The sequence below is a fragment of the Phascolarctos cinereus genome, unplaced genomic scaffold (assembly GCF_003287225.1).
Source record: "Phascolarctos cinereus isolate Bilbo 61053 unplaced genomic scaffold, phaCin_HiC Scaffold_4;HRSCAF=312, whole genome shotgun sequence".
Lineage (NCBI taxonomy): Eukaryota > Metazoa > Chordata > Mammalia > Diprotodontia > Phascolarctidae > Phascolarctos > Phascolarctos cinereus.
This window is the reverse complement of record NW_027555847.1, coordinates 544,109,980-544,136,174: the sequence shown is the minus strand read 5'-3', so window position 1 is coordinate 544,136,174 and position 26,195 is coordinate 544,109,980.

The following is a 26,195-nucleotide window of genomic DNA, read 5'->3' as shown; positions in this document are numbered from 1 at the left end:
TTCTCAATACAATTTGCAGTTCTTGAGGTAAAACTGAGTTCTTCATCCATCCATCAACACCAGTCTGGTATAGCTTCTCTAGCAAAGTATTCTGCATTGCTTCCTTCTGGTTTGAATCCACTGGGAAGCACTATAGCCCAGAATAGATGGAAGGCCTGACTCTTGATCTTATACCTCTTGAGAGACAGATCTGAGAAAGGAAATGAAGAGAAGACAAGACAAGATAAAAGAAGGCAAAGAAAGACAAGACAAAAGAAGGAAATACAAGAGAAGGGAAGGGAAGAGAGGGAAAGACAAAGTAAGTCAAGACAAGATAACCCAAACCTTGATGGGGGTGTGTGTGTGAGAAGGAAGGGGTGTGTGTGTCCAGAAATGATAGCTGTATTCAAGTATTGCTTGAATGAACAATTAGATTTGTTCTGGTTGGCCCTAGAAGGAAGAATCAGGGAACAATGTACAAGTTGCGAAGAAACAAATTTAGGTTTTATGTGAGGAAAAACATTCCAAATGAGCTATCCAACAATCTCATTTTTATGCCCCCTTTTAGGGCCCTATCCACCATATTATCATATAATATAAATGTATATGTATTTATATATACAGTATTTAGGCATAATCACATATACATATATACACACATATGTATGTATATATATTTGTATAAGGATGGGATGTTGATTGAATAAATCAATCAAGTTATCCTACTCTACTTACAGTAAATAACATGTCTTGATATTTTAATAAGGTGAGAACAAGTCTCAATCAATAAATCAATCTTAATCGTAAGATTTAGACTAAGTACAACAAGTCCTTGGAACTGGAGTGACTGCACAGAAATTGTGTTTGGATTGGCTGAGAAGACTTGGTTACTCCTTAGGAATTGTTTATAAAATTTCAAGCTTATTTAGAACCAAAATTATTCCAGAGATTACAGTAATTGTGGGCATTCCAATAAAACTCTAGGGAAGGAACCCTTTGGGGAGATGTGTAGAACAGGAGATGATTCAGTTTTGGCTTTAGTCTAGCTTTCCCACCTCCCCTCCCCCCACCTCTTCACTAGAAGACTTTCAGAGCTTCAAATGGTCCAGAGGAATTTGGACTTCCCATTGGAGTCCTACTGGGTGGGTGGGTGGGTGGGGTCCCTGATCAGTTGATGGTAGTTTCTGAATTGGGAGCCAAGGACAGACTTGATGAAGACTCATAGCTACACAGAGGTGAATGGACCAGCAAAGAAGCCGCTCTATGCCTATGTGGAACTTCTAGAGCAACCCACAAAAGGGAGAAAGATTTCTAGCAACCAGGAGCTGTGAAAGCACATGTGGCAAATCCCTTTGCACATGGGCTCTCTAGGCTTGAGCTCACTTTCCTCTGGACTTTGTATGTAATTGTAGGAGGGTGTATTAGAGATTCTTATCACTTTAGTAAATGCTTTTTTCTAAAAACTCCTCAAAACTGGCTGACTAAATTGACAATCAAATTGTGGGGGGAAGCACACCAGAATGGCGCTTAAGCCTATATTAGAAGCAGAAACATTTTTCAATCCCTCCTAGACCCCTGAGAAGATATAGTAACCATACTTTATTTATCAGTGTGACTGTGAGTTAGGACAAATATTAGTTATATACATGATAATTCCCCCAATATTATGCTTCTTTAGTGTAGAGTAACTGTTTCATTTTTGTGTTTATAGCTTAGCACCTAGCTAAGTTTCTGGCATAGAGTAGACTCTTAGTAAATATGTGTTAACGGATTGATTGATCCAAAAGTGCAATGGACAGTCTTGGAGGGAAATCTCTTTGGAAGTCTTCAAGAAGAGGATGTTTGTTGGGTAGATTGGACAAAATGGCATCTTCCCTTTCAAGTTCAAAATTCTCTTATTGTAAGAGATCATTCATTGATCCACTTCTGCCAACTTCTACTGTTCATTGCTTGATCTGGTTAGGTCTTTAGGCTGTCTTCTTTTGGCATAGCTCTCCACAAGAAATACTTGGTATCTTTACCAGAGTGCTTGGGAATTTTTCCCCAGGTCCATTAAGTAGTCTCTGTCCTTACATTAAGCCACAAGGACAGGAAATGTCTCCTTTTAAAGCTGTTTCACCTTGTCGTATAAGTACACTCTACACTTCTTGGTCACAACCTTCTGTTATTGGGAATTTGCAATGCTGTCCTGGGTCTAATCCAATCACTCTCACTGATTCCTTCATTAGCTATGTTGACCAATGCTATAGAAAAGGGAGATTGAATTCCAGAACATCCTTTCCCCAAAAGATCTATATTTTAGTGGTTCAGGGTCTGCCCAGTCATGCCACTTATTCCCCAGTTTACTCCCTTTAGGAACCAGAAGCATATGAATAACTGACAAGAACTGTTAGGGATGTGTGACCAGAAGGAAGGGTACTTTCTGTCTTTGAATAAAGAACATTCTTTTCCTACTGACCTTTTAAGTTGTCTTTGGTGTTCATGGGTTGAGAAGTCTGGAAGCAGCTGCCCATGATTCAGTCCTCTGAGGGCTGCTCCAGGTTCACTGAGGCCTGGTCTTTACGTGCCCACCTATGCCAAACTGGCCTCTCCCTGCCTGGTGCGATACACCTTTCCAATTAGCCATCCAGGTTGTCTTGGGCTGGAAATTTGTTTTACTCTGTCTTCTTGTGGGTTCTGCTGCTTTAGAATTTGTTTAGAGCCATTTTTTTTTACAGGTATTTGGATGGGTTTGGGGGAGAGCTCTAGCAAGTCACTGCTTTTACTCTGCCATCTTGGCTCCACCCCAAATAAAGAACATTCTAAGAATATCCTTAGGAACTCGAGTCCTCAGGACCACTTCTCCAAGATGTGTGTGTCTCATCTTTGGAACTGAGACTCTGATGGTGAACTTAATTGTCCAAACTCATTTGACTAGGAAGCACCAGAGCTGAGATTTGAACCCAGATCTCTTGACTTGATATTTGGTACTCTTTCGATTATGCTGGGGTGCTTCCTTTCAAATATCAAAACACCTTGAGAGCCTTAGTCTCCCTTTCACAGACACAGGTACAAGTGTACACAGACTTCTCTCATGTTCTTTAGTTAGTTCTATGAAGCTATAGCTTCTTTTATTATTTTTTTTTCTTGAGGGTTATTAATTATTCACTGATGTCCACCAGCGTATATCCTTCAGCCTTAGAATTCCACTTTCTGGGCATAAAAACTCTTAATTTAAATCTAATTTAAAGTGATGACCAGTTGGACCACCTTTGTCAGCCCCGTATTATAGAAGTGGCAGTAGCTATTATATGACATCAGGAGCTAAATCCCAGTACCAATAAAAATCAGCAATCTCGACATCTGTTATTTAAAACATGTAATGTACAGATCATCGATTTCAAGCTGAAAGGAAACTTAGAAGTAATCAAGTCCTATGAATTAATTTTACAGATGAGACAACTGAGGCCCAGAAAGGTCACATAACTTGTCCAGGGTCGCACAGCTAATTTGTCTAAAGCTGGTTTTCCTGACTGCAAATCCAGTGCTCTGTTTACTAACCCATAATGCCTCAAAGTTCCTTATTAATAAGTCATCTAGGTAGTATAGGGAATAGGGTGCGAGAAGTGAAAAAGAGTCATCTTCCTGAGTTCAAATGTGGCCTCAGACACTTATTAGCTGTGTGAACCCAGGCAAGTCACATAACCCTGTTTGCCTCAGTTTCCTCATCTATAAAATGAGCTGGAGAAGGAAATGGCAAACCACTCCAGTGATGCTACTCCAGTTTCTTTGCCAAGAAAACCCAAAATGAGGTCACGAAGACTCAGACAAAACTGAAAAATGACTGAACAACTGAACAACAATAAATTCCTCATTAATAGTGTCCTATAGGTTCTGTGAAGCCCATTGTTTCAAAAATAAGACAAAGAACATGCAGTTTCCATTTGAGTAAAAGTTTAGCAGACACTAGATACTATGTCATATGAAGGATTTGGTATTTCCACCCTGTCAAAATCAGAGATGTTCTGAATTGTAAAGTAAGTACTGGAGCAACAATGCTACAAGCATTAAAGTAACAGAAATACAGTGCAAACAAAAGTACACAAATAAATTATTTTGTTAAATTTCACATTTGACTAAATTGCTGCCATTGTAGCAGACCTCACTTCTGCTGGACTTCTTTACTAATGTTCTTCTGGGCCTATAGTCATTGCAACAGAAATATTAAAAAGGCCCATGTGTTCATTGCCATCCAGACTGCAACAGTTTCAAAATATTTCCCACTGACTACTGCTTATTTCACATCAAAAAGAAAACAGCCCACTTTGTAGTTAATCCCCCCTGGAAACCTTGGTAATTTAATTAGAAGCTGCTCTTGAAGCTGTATGCATTCCATTTTTCATAAAGACAATTTTGAAAATGAACACTGAAGAACCAGGGGAGGGGAGGGAAGACAACCAGTTTAATTTTAGCAGAAAATTTCTGGGGAAATAGCAAAATTTGGACTGGCTAATTTGATTCGTATCAATAACTTTACAAGTTTTGAGTAACAAATTGTCACCAATGACAGCATAGCTTCAAATTATGTGAAAGGATATCAGGTAGCTTGAGATCTCCAGTCCATACTAAACCTTTCCATTATCTTTTTTTTGAATAAAATTTTTATTGATATTTTATTTTTTTATATTACCATAATATCCCATGTATCACTCTTCCTCCTGCTCCCCAAGAACCATTCCATGTGACAAACAGTATTTTTTGGAGAGAAAAAAAGTCAGTACAAATGATTGATACATTAAAAAAGTCTGAAAACACATGCCATGTTTAACACTGTGGCCCTCCCACCTCCATGAAGGAGTAAAATGGGAGTGTCTTCTCATATCTCTTCATTTGAATCCTGCTTGATCTTTATAATTTTGTTATGTTTACTTTTGATTTTAGGAGATGTTGTTTTTTTCCATTTACATTGTTATAGTTACTATGTATATTGTTTTCTTGCTTACTTTCCTCTTCATCAGTTTATGTAGATATTTCTGTGATCCTTCGTATTTATCACATACATCTTTTTTTATGGCTTCAACCCTTACCTTCCCTCTCCCCAACTCTCCCTTATTCTAGGCAAGAGGTACTACCCCTTTCTTATATAGATACTTCATTTGCTGAAAGAGAAAGAAAAAAGATATTTGTGTGAGAAAAGCAACTTGAGACAGTTTTGAGGACCTGAGAGAAAAAAGCCTCTCAGATAAATGTACTGAGAAGACTTTTGAAAGCACCTCAGAGGCAAGAACATGACCTAATGTAAAGATAGCTGAAATGCATTGTTTCACAGCAACTAATTTGAACATGACTGTTTTTAGGACTTTGGAATTTATTGAAGGGAAACTCTACATCAATGGATTATTTTGAGGATTTGGGACTATTTATACTAACTATATTATATCTTAAAGAAATGTGGATATTAGATTTCCCATCATAAGGTAGAAGTGAGCCACTTCACACCAGGAGGCATTGCTTTGAAGCAGCAGAGTAAGTAGAAGCTAACTGAGAAAACTAGAAACCAACTGGGGTGTAGAAACCAATTGAGAAGATGAGACAAGAGAAGCCACAGCCAGAAGACAGAAGCACAGAAAACAGGGTAAGAAGAGTAGAGACCAAAGTAAAGGAAGAGAAAAACAGGTGGACTGAAAATAAACACCTTAGAACCTATACCTACACCCTCTACCTCTACCCCCCACACACTACCACCCTTTCTCCTTCTCTCCTCCTTTGAGTTGAAAGTGGGAAAGACAGGCTTTGGTCTAGGAGCTAATCAGAGAATAATTCCAATTCTGGAAAATAATTGGAGGAAAGGAAAATTGTTTGCTTTAAGTGAAGAGCTAGTTTTACTTGTCTGTCTTGATTTTTAGTGTCATATGCTGCTGGAGAGGGGCAGCTAGGTGGCACAGTGGATAGAGCACTGGCCCTGGAGTCAGGAGGACCTAAGTTCAAATTTGACCTCACACACATAACACTTAATAGCTGTGTGACTATGGGCAAGTTACTTAACCCCAATTGCCTCACCAAAAAATAAATAAATAGATAAATAAATAAAAAATAAAAGATATACTCCTGGAGAGCTGACTGAAGACACACAGGCTCTGTAGCTGCTCAGGGATTGATTTGATTGGAGGGCAGAATCTTCTGTAGTTTGAAGATCTGTCTGGGGCTTGTCTGCCTTGCTCCTTACCACCATTATAGATTGACAGAAGCAAAATCCCTTAGAGTCATGACTGCTTTGTTCTTTATTGCCCCCTTTGTCTGGAGGGAGAGAAAGTCCTTATAGTCCAGAGAGCAGACCTGTACAGCTCTGCAGATACCAAACTTAAGGCAAATTCTTGTCACTTAAAGATAAAGATAGCTGTTTTGTTAAACAAAAAAATATAAACTTGTGACTTATAGACCATAAGTGGCTGGAAAAACTCATAAGTGCAACCTGGAACCCAGATTAAAATGTAATTGGGAAATGTTTAACAAAATGTATAAAAACACAATACAATATAGATAATGTTAATGTGTGGTTTTCTAAGTCAATATGCAGCTTGCAGGGATCTTCACACTGCTTACGTATCCCAAGAATATCAAAGAAATGGCTTCATCTAGCAGAAGAGTGGAGAGGCCAAAAAGTAGTGGTTCCATCTAGCCAATGGTAAGTAGTACAGAAGGTTCCCTTAGGAACTTGGAGTCCAGAGGTATGAATTGTCCTGGGTACTTGAGTTTTACTACTTACTAGGTTTCTGTACATTTGTGTCCATTCTCCTCACATGGGTACTATAGGCTTTCGTGAGAGAGTGTAACCCATATTTATAGAGTAGACTATTATTATTATTCATGCTTTTGTCTTCTATTGTACAAATGTTATGCTATGATTATTCTTGCTTTTGCCTTCTCATTTAGTAAATGTTTTATGTTCAATAGTCAAAAGTGTATTTGTAACTGATTTGTGTGAAAGGAAAGCATACTAGTGGGGGCCCAGGAAGTATATTGGTAAATAGAAGGAGTGTATCCCCCCACACCTCTGTACTACTCCCAAGGCTACCCCTAGAGAATCCTGATAGTGAGTTGTAGACATGTGATGGCCATGGCAAACCCTTCTGAGACTCCACTCACCCCACTCCACCTGGAAGCAAAAGTTTGGTGAGTGAGGCAACAGAGAAAGGATGGAGTAAGGGGGAGGGAAAGAGAGGGAGAGAGAGAGAGAGAGAGAGAGAGAGAGAGAGAGAGAGAGAGAGAGAGAGAGAGAGAGAGAGAGAGAGAGAGAGAGAGAGAGATGTGTGCATAGTACACACATGTCATGCTTGCACTACACTTTTGGGGCTGGTCCAAGATTTGTTAGGTGGGGTTGGGGTTCTCTTTACATTGACAAGGACCTACTGGAGAGATTTTCCACCTGAAATGAATTGGATATGCTGGCATTACAGTGATCCCCTGGATAAAAAAAAATTGTTTTTGAATTTTCTTTTAAAACAAAGTTTTCCCATGTATTATCCTTTATAAAACAGACCAACTTCTATAATAAAATTTTGATTGAATGTTTTCAGTATTTACTATGTGTACCTAAGTATGGAGGCTAATAGGAACAATATAGATGTCTTATTCCTAGAATGCTGGTGCTTAGAAAGACAGAGAGAGCCACACAAAACTTTCAGGTAAGGGATTAACATATAACCTAAAAGATAAAAAGATTGAGGTTAATTTTTTAAGATACTATTGAAAATATATGGAAGTATTAAATTCTAAGAGATATGAGAAAGAAGATAAAATCTTGCCTGTTTTCTATAAACTACTTAAGGATGTGGATCCTTCTAAAATTACTAGTAGAATAAGGATTTTAGAAAGTAATTGGAACCTGATTGTAAAGCCTATCATAGACAATGAGAGCATACTTAATAGAGTTAAAATATTAGTTAATGAGGGAATATCTAGAGATAAATTATTAGAATTAACTTGGAATAAAGTCATTTGAAATGGCAGAAATATCTACATATTAAATGACAAATATCAACACATTTTAATTAGCTTCACCACATTATAGCATATAACATTACACGGGAAACACAGACCTAGATTAGAATTTTTTCAGAGAAAGATCCATAGTCTTTAGGGAAGAAACAGGGGATTTTGGATCAGAAATGTAACCAAACCTTACAACAATGGCAAGTACCCAAAGTAGAAATATATGTATATGTGTATATATATACATATATACACATATACATATATACATATATGTATATATATATATATATAATGTACACATACACACATACACATATACACATTTAGAAATTCTAAAAGGCATAGCACTTGAAATCATGTTAAGTATAAAGGCTTCCAAATCTGAAATCATCTGGCAAGAATGATTATTATAGCTAGCATTTAACATATAGTATCTACTGTGTGCCAACTACTGTGCTTATTGCTTTAAAAATATTATTTCCCTTGATCCTCACAGAAACCATGGGAGATGGGTGCTATTTTAGTATTGGAGCTACTCATCCATAAGGAAACACCCCATGCAGCAGTTTCAGAGTCATTTTGAGGCACATTTGAGGTAGCAAGGATGCAGATCCACAGAGTAGCTATAAGCACGTATGTCCTCTGGCAGCAGAACCACAATGCAGCTAAGGGGAGTACAGAAAATACTGCTGCACACAGAATTGTTCATCTTGAAAGGCATTTCTTCAAGGTTTCTCTTGATGACCTCTAGAAAGACTGGAAGCTTTGCCTCCTGAGGCATCCCATTCTACTTTTCAATAGACATAATTGTCAGTATAGCATCCCTCTGGGCCACTCCCCCAATTCACACTTGCATTGTAAAGGTGGTTCTTAGTGAGTTGCTGCTACTCCCATGAGTTCTAAGATACTTTGTGAGTCTAGGTTACTACCACTACTCCTACTGGGAAGAATAGGCTTAAACAGCACCATGATAGACAAGTAAACAATTAGAGAACACATGACCAAGGCAATTTACAGCTCCAGTATTGCAAGGTCTCAGTGTCCTTTTTTCTACTATGGAGTCCTCATGGTACTACTACAGGGCTCTGGTTTCTTTCCTCTCCAGCGGAGAGCTCATACTCATCTCCCATAGGCTCAGAGTCTCTTCTGGTCAGGTGTGTTTCTCACCACAGCTCAACTCTTGATTGCCAGGGAGAACCTTTTTGAGTCCACAACTAACACTCTTTCCTGCTGCCAGAGGTCATACCTGCTTATTGGCTACTCTGGGGATCTTCATCCTTACTACCTTAAATATGCCTCAAACAGACGCTGTTTCCTTATGGGTGAGCAGCTCCAATACTAGACACCCAAGCTGATGAGAGATAAATTTGCCCCTTCCTCCCAAGGTGATTCTCTTGCAGCGATGTGATTGTTTTCTCTATTACTGCCTCCAAGTCTGGGCTGCTTCAAACTGCTAGCAGGCTTAGCCAGCCAAAAGTCTCCAAGAGGCAAATTTTCACTTGTTCTATGGCCAACTTCCCTTTAGTTCCATCACAGAAAGGTATTCACACTTTTTAAAGAGATCTTCAGTGTTAACACCTTGTTAACACATTAACACCTCATCATCAGTGATTATATCCTGTGACTACACCAACTGAATTGGGGGTGGGGTGGGGAGAGGAGCCAAATCCCCCCACCCCTTATATTAAAAAGTTTTTCCTTACATCAAGCCTTAGGCTGCTTCTCTGCAATTTCCATCATAACTCTTACTTCTCACCTGTAAAGCCAAGTAGAAAGAGTCATGTGACAGCCCTTAAACTACTTGAAAGGAACTCTGCCCATGGCTTTTTTTCTCCTCTCTAAGAAGAACCTATGAGCTCAATTTTCATTTAACTGCAACTTCTTAATGAATTCTCGTTCCATTTACAGCAGGAATGTCAGTAGCAATTTGGCTCAGTGCTTTTATTTGTGTATTAACTTTGTTTTTTGGATAAAGATCACATTCAGAGTAGCAAGGGTTAAATTGTTTGTGGATCATCTAAGAATTATTTGATTCTTGGTGTTCTCTCTACATCTTTGTGACATTCTGTGAGTAGAGAGATGCAATAATTCAGAGATCTGGAAACACTTCCAGTAGGAGGAGGTGCTATGAGAGTTGAGCATTGAATGAAGATTATGAGAGGCAGAGGTGAAGAGGGTATGTGTTCTAGTCATTAGCATGGTTAGAATGCCTGCCCAACAGTCTGTGCAAATGCATAGAAGTGGAAGCTGGAATGTGGAGTTGATAGATCATTTGGCTGTGAAGAGGAATACTGTGAAATGAAACCTGGAAAGGTAGGCAGGAGCCAGATCGTGAAAAGCTTTAGGAGCCAAATTGAAGAGTTTACAGTTTATACTAGAGACTAGGGAACCTTCTCTCATTTGCCATTTGGGTCACTTCAAATTTTAATTTTTCAGAAATTATGCTATGATTCATCACTGGAATAGGTGGTACATGCAAGACACATAGGGAGTATCAGTTCCTTTCCCCTTCTCCCCTCTCGTTTCTCCTGATCTCTTTTCTCTTCTCCCCACCTTTTCTCTCCTCCCCTCTCTCTGCAAGCAAAGGAAGGACTGGAAGGGGAGACACTAGAAGGGTATTGCAATAGACCAGGGGCAGGTTGAGTTTCAGATGACTACAGGATATCCAGGTGGAGATGTATAGCAAACAGATTGCTGTAGGACTGAAGCTCAGAAGTATGAGATCTACATATGTGGATTTGGGAATTATCTACATAAAAATGATAACTGGACCCAAGGGAGCTAGGGAGGCCTTGGTCCTTTATGCCTTGGACAAAAAGAAATGTACCAACTATGCTAGTGATATCTTTTACCTTTAAGGCAGGCCTGCCAGAGGATTTCCCGGGACCCCTGAAAAATATAGGGTTGTCACTGCGCACGCTCCTGTTTGTCACGTGACTTGAAGCAACCAACCATTGTCAGCCTGTCTCTAGGCTACTCTATCTGCTGCCCAAAGAAGTTTATAAAACGTGCAGGTCTGCTTTAAGGAGGGGACTGTTTGGATAAACTTGACAAGGTAAACGTCGTCCAATAATAAACTACAGTTATTCCTTCCACATCATAACTTTCCCCATCATGGTTTTTGTATATTATAGGTTGGCATAAGAAATTAAATGGGAATTTCTTGGGAAATTCTGCAGATGACAGATTCCACAGAAGCTGCAGATGATATGCAAGGCCAGTGGAGACACAGAGCCTATGACCAAATACTTAACCCAAAGTTTACAATAAAGTACTGTAAACACCTTGTAAAATTAAAAAGGAAAAATGCAGACTTCTATGAAGGTAAGGCCAAAAAATTTTATGTGGATTTTCCAGACTGGAGCGGGGGTACTGTGCCCGCTAACACACCCCCGTGATGTAGAAAGGATAACTGTACATTTATACAAGTCCCTCTTTGGGGAAATATTTCCCTGAAAAACAAAAAATCACTGGAAACACAAACAAACTAATCTGGGCCTAGGAAATCACAGAAGGTGAATTTTAAAGGAAGCCAATCACTAGATGGATGAATAATTAAAGCATTTATTAAGAGCTTACTATGTGATAGGCACTGTACTAAACACTGGAAATACAAAATATAGAAACAAGCAGTCCCTGTTCTCAAGGAGCTTATATTCTAATGAGAAGGGGGCAAGGTGGCAAAGTAATTCTGAGTGTTAAGAGATGAGCCAGTCAAGGAGTGAGCATGGCTGACATGGCTTCATTTTCTAAAATGAAGGTGAGAAACCCACTAATTAGAGGAAGAGGCCATGGGGGTGGAGACAAAGATGTGAGAAGGCTGTTGTGGTGTAGATGGAAAAGTAGCTCAGATGAGTCAAAATTCAGACAATGAAGTTTAGTTCTAAAAAAGAAAAGTGATTCCACTGAGAGAGGAAATGAAATCTTCATTTCACTCTTGGGAACATTGTTGTCATAGCAGCATTAACAGCAGCCTCAAAAAGTATAGACTATTTTTTTTAACATCAATTAGATAGACATTTATTTTTTGAGTGAGCAAAAACCAAATGACTCAGAAACATCAGCAAAGTAGTAAATGGAGTTTATGTAAAATCCTCCAGCAACACACTATGCTGGATGTGGCAGATATTTTAAAATTCAAATTGATCTATTTCCATTTCCAAAGCAGTCTTCATCCCTAAATTCCACCTCAAACTATAATCCTGTTATTTGAGGCTGTGAGCTGTCCATATTACAAGGTCAGCAGTATCTATGCTTGAACAGGAGACATCCTGGAATCCAACTTAAGTAAGAAATAATTTTTGTGCCTACTTGGAGTATCATTTAATTTTTTTTAAAGTCCTAGGTTTTCACTACAATACTTTGAAAACACTCGCCTTCCTCAAGAAAGTCTAATTCAACAAATATTTATTGAGTACCTATCATGTACAAGAAATATTGCTAGGCTGTATCACTTCTATATTATTCCCAGAATTACATTCTGAGAAACTTGGCTTGTTTTTTTTAAAATTAATTAATTTATTTTTAGTTTTCAACAACCACTTTCATAAGCTTTTGAGTTTTAAATTTTCTCCCCCTTCCTCTCCACATCCCTCCCCAAGATGGTGTGCAATCTGATATAGGCTCTACATATACATTCCTATTAAGCATATTTTCACATTAGTCATGTTTTAAAGAAGAATTAGAACCAATAGGAGGAACCATAAGAAAGAAGAAGCAAAACAAAAGAGAATTTAAAAAAGGAAGAGCAAATAGTATACTTTGATCTGTATTCAGATTCCATAGTTTGTTCTTTGGATGTGGATAGCATTTTCCATCATGAGGCCTTTGGAGATGTCTTAGATCCTTGTATTGCTGAGAAGGATTAAGTCTATCAATATTACTCATCGCACAATGTGGCTGTTACTGTGTACAATGTTCTCCTGGTTCTGCTCACTTCACTCAGCATCAGTCCATATAAGTCTCTCCACTTGTTTTTTTCAATGAAAGAAAATAAAAAGTCTTTTGTCATTGCTGGTCTGATGAACTCGGAAGTTAGTCTTCGTAAGTCGATGGAAAAGTTATTCCTTTTCATAGAAGATTTGCTGTTACACTTGTAGGCTTGTTAAATGGTCTGCAAACTTTTTTTGATTATATATGCTTAGCAACAAAAAATTTTGAGCATGTACCTCCAACATATGTATATTTACTATGTGTGTTACTAAACTAAAAATTATGTAATGAAGGTGAAACTTACACAAAATAGTAATTTAAAAGGATGAGATAAAAATGAAACAATATTCATAGATCAATGGTAAAAACCCTTTTTCTGTCACTAAAATATTATTACCATTGATATTTTAGTGATAGCAATAATTTACTATTACTTGATTATTTTTTAATATTTTGGTTCAATTAAATCACTAATAATATAAGAAATGCCAATCAGAATAACCTAGAGATTTCTTTTCATAACCAGCATATTGTTGAAGATGACAAAAAATGGGGAAACATTGCAGGGGTTATGCATTATTAGTAGAGTTGCAAGTCAGTACAAATGTTTTGAAAAGCAAATTGGAATTAAGAAAATAAAGTGAATAAAAGTTCTATAATTTTTTACCTAGAGATTCCGCTATTACACTTGTACTCTAAGGAGGACATTGATAAGAAGAAAGTCCCCATATACACCAGAAAATGAATTTATTGTTTTTGTTGTTGTTCAGTCATTTCAGTCATGTCTGACTTTTCATGACCCCATTTAGGATTTTCTTGGCAAAGATACTAGAATGATTTGCCATTTCCTTCTCCAAGGAAATGAATAGTTGCACCTTTTTTTTGTAGTAGTAAAGAACTGGAAACAAAGTAGATGTCCATTTATTGGAGAATGGCTAAACAAATAGTGGTAATGAACATAATGGAATATCACTGTGCTATCAGAAATAATGAACATGATAAATACGGTTAAGCATGGAAAGACTGAAACAATCTCATTCAGAGTGAAATGAGAAGAGCCAAGAAACAATATACATAATGAATACAACAATGTAAATGAAAAAAATGATCACAAAACAATCAAAAGTGAATGTTGAAAATTTACAAATAACAAGCATGGCTCCTAGCAAAATATATGAGAAGATTTCCCCACAAAATTCTATTGCAGATGTGGGAGGTCTACAGATGTGTTTTATTGCCTTTATTTTCAGATTTAACATATTTGTGATAGAGATTCAGAGGTGTATTTCTAAGTTCATTTTATTTTGGTATTTGGTTTTAATGGCTATCGTAGCTGAAAAGGATACTTCACAAAGATATGTATCTCCAAATGTAAATGCTACATCATTAGCTCTACCTATTAAATCATGATATTCATCTTCCATCTACAAATTATGCAATGGTTATGTTGAACTTTGGTTTTGGGGAAAAAAAGCAGATTTCAATCCATCCATTCTTGCTCATCCTGTACTAGCCACTTTATTAAAAAAAATGTGTGTGTGTGTGTGTGTGTGTGTGTGTGTGTGTGTGTGTGTATGTGTGTGTATGGGTTTTATATGTCACTGCCTGTAGCACAGAGTCAACTCATCTACTTGTCACCACAGAGTCATGTGTAAGTCAGTGTGAGGTGGTGGCAGGAAATAAGGGAGGATTTTGCTTGTGTATGGTCATTGGTAGATTATAATCACCCTGGAAGTCATCAGTGGGAAGAGGGAGTAGTGGGAAAATGTTGAGCTAAAATGGATGATGGGGATGGTCTTATTGTGTTGGAGATGAGCCTACAGTTGGTTATATTGGGAAAGATGGGATGTGATCTATCTTCTTGCTCTCCAATTGGTTGTTCACACAGCCTTTAGGGTCAGGTCATGGTCCCCCAGCATGTTGCATCCATCTCTTCCCTCTTTGAAGACCACTGGGATAGAAAATGTATAAAACATTTCATACTTTTCAAAATAATTAAAATTACATTAAGCATTCCTTATTAGTCCTTTCCAACTCTATATTATCTTGCCTAGATAATAATAATGAGACTCTAGCTAGATCATTAGGCTATTCATCCTTTGATGAAATATCTCTGGTGAATTCAGTTTGTTTCATGACTTCAGGTTGAGTAGATAGTAAAGCCACATCATTCAACCTTATTTTTCTCCTTGGTTTTGCCTTGAGTCCTACTCAGATAGGTATATCAGGACCCTGGGTTTTCAAAGTCTCTGCTAGCAGGTAGTAAGATCTAGCAGGTCCTACCAAGCTGGCAAGGCTTCAAGGGCAGGCTTGGTGATAGGCCCAATGTCTGTTGGCCAAGGACCAACCTAGCTAATTTCAGAGATGCACAACATCAGTTTGACTGCAGGGTCATTAATTATCCAGACACAGCAACTTTTTTTTTTTATAAAAGCAATCTTATGTTTATTGATAACTTTTGTTTTTATATCACATTTCCAAATACATCACTCCCCTTCTCCCTACTCAATGATTCTTTATAGAAAATATTTTAAAAGACAGAGGGAAAAAGTAGTTCAGCAAAACCAACAAAAGATAGCAAATCTTAAAGATCATCTACTAAGTTACAGAGGGTCCTCATTTGCATTTATAGAGGGAGTGACCAGACTGGCAAAGTCCCAGCTCTTTGAAGCATTGAAGTATTTCCCTAAATTATCCAGACCAAATCTTGATTCTATAAATGTTTATTCCTGTATTTTATATTAGCCCCTAACTGGGTAATCACCTTGAGCCTGCTTGCAGTTCTGTGGTTTAGCTGGATCTCATATACTTTTCCTCTCATTTGGTTCATAAAGGCAAGGAATACCAAAGGAAAGAGCTTATGCCAATTTCTACCTCTGCTCCATTAAAAAACACAAAACAATGGCTGTACTCCAGCATTTTGTTTTAAAGTACTTTGGAGTTTGTAATATGTTATAGCTATATATGATTGAGAACTAATGATGCTACTCTTTGCAATACCAAAATAACTAGACAAAAATAAGTGACAAATTGCTGACTGTTTCTTGGGAATGCTGGAGAAAGAATTCTTACTCAGGAAAAGATAATATGGACTAGAAAGATTCCAAGTTTCCTCCCACCACAGAGACCCTATATGATTCAAAATTACCATGACAGCATAAATACATTTATGAATTATCCTATGAAATAACACAAACCATAAGCTAGAATTCAAATAGAAGTCCTAAAATTTATGAAATGATAATATACACTTAAAGAATGCAGTAGAAGAAATAAAGGAATTCAGATTTTGCCATTGACCCTTATTACCTGAGTGACCTTCAACAAGCCAAGAAAAGGGCCTCAGTTTACCCATCTGCAAAATAAGAGGGTTAGACTAGACAACCTCTGAGGTCCCTTTCTGAACTAGACCTATTATCTTCTAACTATTTTAGTGACTGAACCCAATACTTCAGTAAATTCATGTACAAAAGATCTATCAAAGTTCTTAACCTTTTTTTTTTGTCATGGACTCCTTTGGCAGTCTGGTAAAACCTCTGAACTCCTCCTTGGAATTATGTTTTAAAATGCATAAAATAAAATATCCTTTAGGGATATAAAGGAAACTAATCAGTTCATGGACCCCAAATTAAGAACCCAGCCACAAAGGAATGAGTCAAATAATAGAAAACCTTTTGAATTAACAGTTTAAACAAGAGGAGGGAAAAATCCGGCAAGTACTTTGTTGGAAGTTATTAGATATCTTTGAACATAATGACTGCAAAATAGGAAAACAGACTTGTAAAATTCATACCTGCTGATGCTTGTACAAAGTGCATATTTTGAAGGTCAGGCAGTAAAAGGTACAGAAATAAATTATTGTAGTATTGAAGTCAAGATGAAACAAAGGTATGGATTCAAGTTTTAGGAATAGCATTAGCACAAATTTCATTCTGTCTTTGTTCCCAAGTTGTGAGGAAGATATCTCAATTATATGATTGATGTGGAGTTGCAAACAAAACAACACAAAACAAAACAAAACAAACATCTCAGAATTTACAATGACTTCAAGGCCAGTAGCATTCTCTGAAGGATAAAGAGAATTGTCACTGAAGGAAACTACCCCCTAGTGATACCTGAGACCTCTGCTTTGGAAAAAAATTAATAGCAACATGGTTTTATCTGTGTTAAGTTTAAGAACATTTGAAGGCAACTGTGATTGAGTATCGCACAGATAATTTTGTAGAACACCAAACAACTTTATGCAATCTGCTGGAAGTGAAAATTATATATAAGCATTGTCAGCACATATATGACATTGAGCTGCATAATATTATCCAATGAAAGAACATAAATGTGAAACAAAATACAATCTCCATTGACAAACAGGGACCAAGCTGGGGTAATCATTCCCCAGGGCTGCAAATTTAGTGTATTGAAACAAATAAGATCTAAACCAATTGAAAAAAAGAGTATCTGATGAACTGGTTGAGAATTAAAATAAAAATAAAAGGAGGTCAATGTAGAAAGGTCCAACAACAAAGATGTGCCCTGGTCAGCAAATATATAAATGCTGTTCCAGAGTCATAACTGAGTTCATAAAGCTGAAAAAATGAGCATACAACATATAATGAGACTTAAATAAATGTAAGATACACCTGGAAGGCCCACTAGCTAGTAGATTCCAAGACGACTTGAAACCAGAAGAAAGGTCAACTGTAAAGAGTAGGATTGCTCCCAAGTTCAGTTTCAGCACTACTCAGAAAGCTCTAGGACAGGTTGGCAGATGATCAACTGAATTCCAAAGACCTCTCCTCCTGTCTCCCTTAAACTTAGAAGTCACTTCACTTTGACAGTTGAGTTCTACTAGTGCTGTAAATTATCTGGAACCTTACTAGATAAAGTAAATGCTGAGATGCTCTTTAATCGAACAAACCTATCAGTTGCAACACTAATAATATACTGTAATTACAATGGAAGCAAGTTACAATGTCACTGCAATAAATGGTAACACATCATCTACTTAGCCTGTTTATTCATTCCAGCACCAAAAACAGCCCCTGAAATTTCTCAGACTCAATTTAGAAAATCTTAAACAGGGAGAGAAAGATTTAGGCAAGCCTAGCGAATGGTTTTTCAATAAGTCATTAATTCTGTAGAATTTCTAGTTGGGTCCTCAGATTTTTCAACGCCTCCATCATTTTAGCCAGTAACACTCTCTTCTTCTTCAAGCCTCTTTCTGCAGCTCCCCAAAGCAACACAGACAGAAAAACCATTCTGAGTTCCCTGCCAACAGCAATTCCGATATTTAAAACACACACACACACACACACCTCAAAAAGGGAAGGCTAGAGGTTATCGGCTTCTTCTTAGGTATATGTAGAATTTCAGAATTGGAAGAGATCTCAGAGGTCACCTAGTTCAACTTATACCTAAATAGGAATCTCTTCTACAACATGTCAGACAAACAGTTCTCCATCTTCCATTTGAAGGGAAGGGGGGAAAGAAGAAATATTTTTAAAGCACTTATGATGTGCCAGGCCCTGTATTAAGCACTTTACAAATATTATCTCATTTGATCCTCCCAACAACTTTGGGAGTAGGTGCTATTATTATCCCCATTTTACAATTGAGGAAACTATGGTGAAGAGAGATGAAGTGACTCGCTCCTAATCACAAGGCTGGTAAGTAACTGAGCCTGGAATTGAACTCAGGTCCTCCTGACTCCAGGGCTGGTGCTCTACCCACTGTGCCACCTAACTGCCCCACTTAACCTTTCTTGATGGGGGAGTTGGACTAGAAGATCCTTGAGGTTTCTGACATCTCTAAATCTGTGATCCTGAGCTCAAAGGCTCGGTAGCCCATATCTGGCTACAAATTTCTTCTATAGCATCCTCAACAAATGCAAGTAAAGAGTACTGGTTCTAAAGCCAGAAGACCAGGATTAGGCTTTTGGCTTTACAATTCAGTATTTGTAATTTTGGACTGGTCATTTAACTTCTCTAGGGCAAAGTTAACTAAGTGGTAAAATGAGGAAGTAGAAGTAGGTCCTTTCCAGTTCTAAGTATTATGATGCTAAGTCTTCTCATGCTATATAATTTCTTCTTGACTTACTTTGCCCTCTTTTTGGTTCTGAATGTAATCCTGACATGAAAATTAACAATATCAACAATAATAACAACAATAACTGTCATTTATATAATGCTTCCAGATCTGTGAGGTGTTTTACATCTCAGTTGACCCACACCATAAGCCTGAGATAGTTACTATAGGTATTATTAACCCCATTTTACAGATGAGGAAATTGAGCCTTGTTGAAGTTATGTAATTTGCCCACAGTAATATAGTTCTAAGTACTGGAAGTGACATACGACTATTATTCTCATATGATTTAATTTTTAGTATTCTTTCCAATCACCATGTTAGCTTCATTTAACCAATACAATGCTCAACAAATATTTATACATAAAAAGGTACTGGGTACTTTGGGTGACGTAAATACATAAAAGAAGAAAAGAAAAAAAGTTTTTGCACAAATAAAACTAATGAAGCTAAAAATTAGAAAGGAAACAATTAATTAGGAAAAAAAATCTTTGGAGCAAGTTTCTATGACGAAGTTCCAATTTCTAAGATATATAAGGAGCTGATTTAAATTTATAAGACTAAGAGCCACTTCCCAATTGATAAATGATCCAAGATAATGAACGGACAGTTCTCAAAGGAAGAGATCCAATCTATCAATAGTCATTTGAAAAATATGATTCAAAATCACTAATAATGTGAGAAATTCAAGTTAAATCAACTCTGTGATTCCACCTCACACCTATCAAATTGCTAAAGTTGGAAAAAGAAGCATGGCAGATTTTGGAGGGTCTGTGGAAAAACAGGCACATTTGCTGTACTTTTGATGGAACTGTGAATTAGTCCAACCATTCTGGAAACAATTTGGAACTATACCCCCAAAGTTATTACTCTCTACAAATCCTTTGACCTAACAATACCACTCTTTGGACTATACCTGAAAGAGAGTGAAGAAAGAGAAAAAGTCAGTGAGTTAATCAGTCAATAAACATATATTAAGTGCCTCTGTGCCAGGCACTGTGCTAAGTTCTGGGGACACAAAAAGAGGCAAAAGACAGTTCCTGCTGTCAAGGAGCTCACCATATAATGAGGAAGACAACAAGCAAGCAAATATCTATAGACAAGCTTCATTCAGGATAATTAGGAAATAATTATAAGAAGGACACCACTGGGATTAAGAGGGTTTGGGAAAGATTTACTGTGGAAGATGAGATTTTAGATGGGGCTTTAAAGAAGTGAGGGAAGCCCGGAGGTAGAGATAAAGAGGGAGAGCATTCCAGGCATGGAGGACAGCCAGAGAAAATGCCCAGAGCCAAGAGATAGAGTGTCTTGTTCATGGAACAGCCAGGAAGCCAGTGTCACTAGATTGAGAGTATTGGTAGGGAGTAAGATAGAAGAAGATAGGGAAGGGGGTGGGGTGGGTTTGAGTAGGTTATGGAGGGCTTTGAATGCCAAATAGAGATTTTTGTAATTGGTCTTAGATATAATCAAGTTCTCTAGCTCCCTATCACTTCTAAGATCAATTACAAAAAATTCTCTATTTGGCATTCAAAGCCCTCCATAATCTAATCAACCTCCCTCTAGATATGTATGATGAGGCTTTGACTCAGTCTTAAAGGAAATGTGACTCCTAATTGGTCACATTAGAATGCTAATGTGAAACGCTGGGCTTTTATAAAGGGTAGAATTAGTTGAAGGAAAGAGAGACACAGGGAAATAGAGACAGATACCCACACACACAAAAACAGAGACTTTGGAAGCCACAGCCATGTAGGGGAAATTAGCTCTTCAACATATCCCTGATTTTCAATCTGTTTCTCTCAGTCTCTGCCTCTTTCTCTGTCTCTCTTCTCCCCTCTCTGTCTCTGTCCCTGCCTCTCTATCTCTGCCTCTCTGTCTGTCTCTTTGTCTCTGTTTCTGCTTCTTGTCTGTCTCTGTCTCTGTCTTAGCATATGTCTCTCCAGATGCTCTGTACTAACTCTACCATTTACACAGGCCCACAACATCAAGTCCCCAATTAGAAATCAAGTCTCCTGCATCCACAGCAGAAGGTAAAGCACCTTAGGCTTGGGTGAAAAGTCCAGTTAAATTTTAGGCTTAGACTATTAACTAACTCTCTCCCATTCCCATTACCCTTAGTCTTCACTGACTTTGTCTAGAACCCCCCCCTTTTTTTTTAAGTGAGGCAATTGGAGTTAAGTGACTTGCCCAGAGTCATACAACTAGTGTTATATGTCTGAGGTCACATTTGAACTCAGGTCCTTGTGACTCCAGGGCTGGTGCCCTATCTCCTGTGCCACCTAGCTGCCCCATCTAGAAATCTTTAGAGTGGCTTCTCACAAAAGTGTTGGCCACCAGGTCATTTTTTTTTCATCCACTGGAACTCATAAAGACCATCTATTAAGAATGGAGGGATCATAGATCTAGTCCTGAAAAGGCTTTCAGGAGGCATGTTATCAAAGCCTCTAATTTTATAAATGAGGAAACCAAGGCCCATGGAGTTTAAGTGACTTGGCTAAAGTCACACTGGTAGGATCAGAGATTTGAACTCAAATCCTTTTTTTTTTCCAGAAGTCCAAATCCTTTTTTATATTGGACAATACTGCCATTTACAGTCTGTATTAGTGGAGACATATCCCTCATCAATAAAATTAAGGATATTTGGGAAGAAGGAAAAGAAAAATCCTAATTTTTCCCTCATGTATCAGCTATACATTTGCTAGTTCATTAGTAAGATGACATTTCTAAGGTAAAATTTTCTTCAATGTACCAATCAAAGGGCAAGCATTTATAAAGTGCTACTTTGCATCTAAGCATAACTTTACTCTGAGGCCAATTTGATGATTAGTGAATTCTTGCCAGATCCACCACATCATTAGAAGTCTCAACCACATTGCTGACTTCCCAACACTACATTGAGTGTCTTGTGCCATGAGTATATACTCCCCTCCCCTTGCTTTCCATTTTCCTTTTATGTGCTATCTTCCCCCACTAAAATATAAACTCTTTGAGAATAGGAAATATCCTTCTTTCTTGTTTTGGGGGGATTTTGTTTTATCTCCAGTACTTAGCACACAGAGCTCAAATGCTTTATCTAATATAATAATAATAATAATAATAATAATAATAATAATAATAATAATAATAAATAATAATAATAGTCACTTCACAATCTAACCTACTAAGCTCCAGGAACTGTACCCGGTGCTGGTGACACGGTCTGAAACAATATCTACTTTCAATGAAGACAAGTACATATATAAATACATACAAAATAAATATAAAGAGAATAAGTAGAAAGTAGGGAATAGCAGATAGCTATATGGTAGAGAGAGCAGGAAATGTTGAAGATGATGCTTAAGCTGTCTTGAAGGAAGAGAGTGATTCTAAGAGGTGGATGGATATAAGGAGCGAGTGAATTTCAGGTATGGCAGAAAGTCCATTGAAAAGGCATGGAGATGGGAAATGAAATAGGATATTTTACAGAGTGTATGGGGAAGAGTAGAATGGATCTGAATACAATGAGGCTTGAAAGATAGGCTGGGACTAGGAAGTCCATTAAAAGATTTTATAGTATATCCTAGAGGCTATAGGCTTCCACTGGAGTTTGCTGAATAGAGGAGAAACATGGTCAGGTCTGCCCTGAAAGAAAATCACTTTGGCAACTGTATGGAATATGGATTGGAATGAGGAGACACTTGAGGCAGGTAGAACAATTAGGAAGCCATTACAATAATCTACTCAAGAAGTGATGAGGGCCTGAACTAAGGTGCTGTCTGTGTTACTGCCTTCTATTATTTATTTAAATTTTTTTTTAGGCAACTGGTGTTAAGTGATTTGCCCAGGGTCACACAGTTAGTAAGTGTTAAGTGTTTGGTCTGAGGCCAGATGTGAACTCAGGTCCTCCTGACTTCAGGGCTGGTGTTCTATCCACTTCACCACCTAGCTGCCCCTGCCTTCTATTTTTAGCACCTTCAGTTTACTCCAGGTGCTATCCCATGAGTAAATGTATATAGGGATATCCCCAGAGTCTCAGTGTAGTTTTAAGTCATTAAAACTCAAAGCTTTATTGCTATTAAGCTATTACTTTTATTTTTACTTTATTAGCCACCTTTCATTTACATATAAATATAATGTAAATTTATATGTAAGCATGTATTTAAATTTAGTATTTACTTTTTTATTTTATCATTGCTATTAAAGCAAAGAACTGCACTAAGACTTTTGGGGCCCCATGAAGAAAGCACTTGCAAACCTTACTGCATTATACTGATATGAGCAATTGTTATCATTTTTGTTATTTGCAACAGAAGTGAGTCCTGCTTGGCATTATGAACCCTGAAAAAGAGCCAACTAAGAGTTCATCAGTTATCCAAGCACCCTAGTGTGTCTGTTAGTGACGTGATTGTTTTAGGGCATCACTGAGTGAGAACCTGACAGCAATACCACTGAAAATAAAACAGTTTGACATACTGGGCAGCAGGCATGAAAAGTATATAGGAAACAATGTTGATTCTCAGTGCATAAAACAATATCCCAAGGAAGCCAACTGCCTGTTGGTGGGACACAGATGGGCAAAAGCAAATTGCCGACTGTGGAAAAATATGCTTCGATTCAAAATGCTGGCAGATGGATGTAAAAAAAAATTGTGTTCTGGAATCTTACAAATAGCCCCATCCAGAGTCCTTGAAGCCTTGAAACATGAGGCCTCCAGCTACTAGCAACAGTCTGAAAAACAGTTTTGTAACATAGCCATCCTGTCTACCACCTGGCTCTGTACTGTCTCTTAAACCTGCTTCCACATCTCACCTTGGCTTCCAGACTAGATTGCTTGGACACTATTATTCTTGGGGACCAGCTTAGGAAATGTAGCTCTAAGCAAAGGCCCTGGCTCTTGAAAGGAGCCCTACAGACTTGCCTTGGTTAGCTTTTGGCAGCTAGATGGTACAGTGGATAGAGCACCAGCCTGGAATCAGGAAGACCTGAGTTCAAATTTGGCCTCAGACACTTAATAGATGTGTAACTCTGAGCAAGTCACTTAACTCTGTTTGCCTCAGTTTCCTCATCTGTAAAATGAGTGGGGGAAGGAAATGATAAATCACTCCAATATCTTTGCCAAGAAAACTGCAAAATGGGGCCCTGGAAAGTCAGACATGATTGAAAATGACTCAACAACAAAAATTAGACCTTACTTCAAGTTTTTCTTCCAGTCAGACTCTGACTTTTATACCTAACTGTACCTTGGATGTGAGGAAACGTATTTAAAATAGAAGGACTGGTTTAGCTTCAAGTGCTGCAGCAGTATAATGTTCCAGATTGTAAGCTTTGTCCTCTAGTGCCATGATCATTGTATGGACCTACAGGTGTGTATATTCACAGGATCTTATCCAGGAGCTGGAAGGGACCTGAGGGACTATCTAGTCCAATCCTCTCATTTAAAAATGGGGAAATTGAGAATCAGAGGTTAAGTGATAAGTCAGAAATCAAACCTGTTGTCCTCTGTCTTCAGATACAGCGCTTTCCATTGTATTAACCTGCCTGCTGTACTGAGGTCTCTGCAATGATTTGGAGTCCTTGTCTATAGAGAAACAGTTCCAGACAAGGTTTTCATAAAATAGATGACACCGTTTTCCACGTAATCATATTGATGACATTTCTGTTGAAATCCAAAGGATTGTAAACGATTAAAGTTGCATTTACGTGGGCAACATATCAATTGTTTATCATCTCAAGACATTTTCTAAAGGGATAGTGTTAGGAATAACCAGTTTCTTGACTGACCAGCCATATCTGAATCAAAACAAAGTCTCCCACATGTCACAACTAGAAAGAACCCTGTTGTAACTACAAATAGGCCTGAGAAGTGAGTAGCTATACCAAACCAGCTTCACATTTTTCTAACATCCTTTTTATTTCAGTTAGTGTGATGAGGGTATCATTTATTTGGATAGCCAGCACACTTACTTTTCCAGGGTCTGTTTTACATTTAGGGAATAATTTTAAATGTCTGGAAAGGTTTCCCTGTCCCTTTCCTCACTCTCTTCCTTGAATGTTGAATATTTCTAGAGGTAGCTAACTGCAGTGACAATCAGGTTATAGGAGATATAGGAACTGAGAATAATCATCAATAGCTCATAGAAAAAAAATCAGGGAATAAGTAATTTCATTGGCTTGGGAAACATAAAAAGATGGTTACAACATATTTGTGTAATATATCCTCATCTTGAAAGAGAATACGATGGATGCTGCAGTCACATTAGCAGTTTAAAATTTACCAGAAGTACCTCTAGACCATTTAAAGATACTGCTAATGGAATTTCAACACATCAGAAGAAATACTCAAATCTCTTTAATTACAAAAGCAGAAAAATGCCCACTAAATTGAACAGGTAATCAGTTAAATTTAATGTGCGTAAAATCTTGGATATTTTCTTGCGTAACAATTAGGTCAGCCCAAAAAACAAATACCAAATAATTGCCAGGCCACTATTAAAATACACACTCCCATACACAACTGGATATACAGTAGTCCAATCTCTGCCTTCTTTTCTATTCACAAAGAATTAATTGTTACTTACCCATACAAGCAAATGATTCAGCAAGAGTAGACTTAGAAATAGCTCTCTTCAGGAAATTGTTTTCTACCCCAAAGAGACATTCCCAGTTTCCTTTATTATCTATTATAGATTCATACAGTGTTGAGGATGGAAGGGACCTTAGATATCTTCTATACAATTCCTTCATTTTATAGGTGAGGAAACTGAGCCCCAGAGAAGTGGAATGATTTGTCCTAAGTCACACAGCTTATAAGCTGCGAATTTAGCTTGCACACTCAATGTCTTTCAACTCCAATCCAAATAACACTATGCTATACAAGTTTGAAGTTGCTCTTAAAACCCTAAAAATAGAGAGCAAGTGAACTGCAAATAGTTCTTAACGTAAAAAGATAAGGAAATAAGAGGTAAGATTAAAAACTATGGAGATTTAAAAATCACAAAGTGTTTGAAAGGGTCTATAGGATCTGAAAGATGTCTTTTGGTTGCATGCTCATATCATCCCTTCACAGACTAGTATGGTATACTGTACTTATTTCTGGGGTGGGAGTTCAGATTCTTCTTGGCTGTTAATATTCTCTGACTGTGAGGCCCTGGGCAAGTCACTTAAGTACCTCAGACAACTCTTTAATTGCAGGTAATTATATTCTGCATTGATGTAAAGTGTCCCCCATCCCCACGATAACAGAAATCATA